We start from the raw sequence: 1,176 nt of genomic DNA on the forward strand, positions 1-1,176 counted from the left end.
AAGACACTCTCCTCTAATGATAATCACAAACTCAACACAGCAGTCTGTTCCCAGACATTTATTTACATTCATGTACAAATATGTTCCCATTAGAAAGGAGCTTATCAGTTCATGAGACAGACCTGGAACAAATTTACAGTAAGGACTGTATGGGAAGCTCAGAGCGCTCGCTGTCTACATGGCTATACAAGTGTAAAATTATCTTCCATTTATTGCTTTAGAAAGGATTTAAACCCGGGAAGGCAAATCCCTGATCTGGGATGAATGCGTACAACGGCTCTCTATACCGTACCATCATATAACTCTTAAAAACAACAGAAATTTGTTTCATTTACATATACCGGTAATTAGAATACTTCAAAAACTCTGTCTCAAATATATCTGCAATATTACACAGAAAAACACCTGGGGAAAAAAAGTAGTGATGGCGGAAATCGTCTAATATTTTCTCCAAGCATGGCACCAAAATAAGAAAATGAAAACAACAAAGGAAAAACAACCAAGACAACAAGGTGGAGTGAGGAGGACCTGGAAACGCAGCACAGAAGAAGAGAAGAGAATAAAACACAGATATTGGTCTGGCTTATGGCTTTTATAAGTTTTAGCTCTTTCTGCAACTGCTGCGCCTGTTGCTTATTGCACTTTTTATACTCTTTTTTTTTAAGTTTTGTTGTGATGCTTTTAAATGTCCATTTTATTTCTTCTTTTCGTTTATTTTCCTGTCCTTAATGAAGTTGCTTAATGCACTTTTTATACTTTTTTTTTTTTTTTTTAAGTTTTGTTGTGATGCTTTTAAATGTCCATTTTACTCTCTTCTTTTCTTTTATTTTCCTGTCAACCATTTTATGTGAAGCACTTTGAATTGCCTCTGTGTATGAAATGTGCTATACAAATAAACTTGACTTGACTTGACTTGACTTATGAGTTCAGAGATTATAAGGTGGCGTGAAAACTTCTCCTGATTTGTTTTAATAATTGAAACAAACAATCCCAACTGCAAAACAACCCCTTTGCTCATCACTATAGCAGACGGATGATGTCATGATGACTGTAGCAGATGGATGATTGGAATGGTAAAGTTATATACATTTATTGATTTGAATAAGTGACTATAGTATATTGGACCATGTTAGCATCCCTAATACATAATACTTGCTGAAGTGAAGGATTTAATAG

Source organism: Poromitra crassiceps (assembly GCF_964638095.1).
Source record: "Poromitra crassiceps genome assembly, chromosome: 2".
NCBI lineage: Eukaryota > Metazoa > Chordata > Actinopteri > Beryciformes > Melamphaidae > Poromitra > Poromitra crassiceps.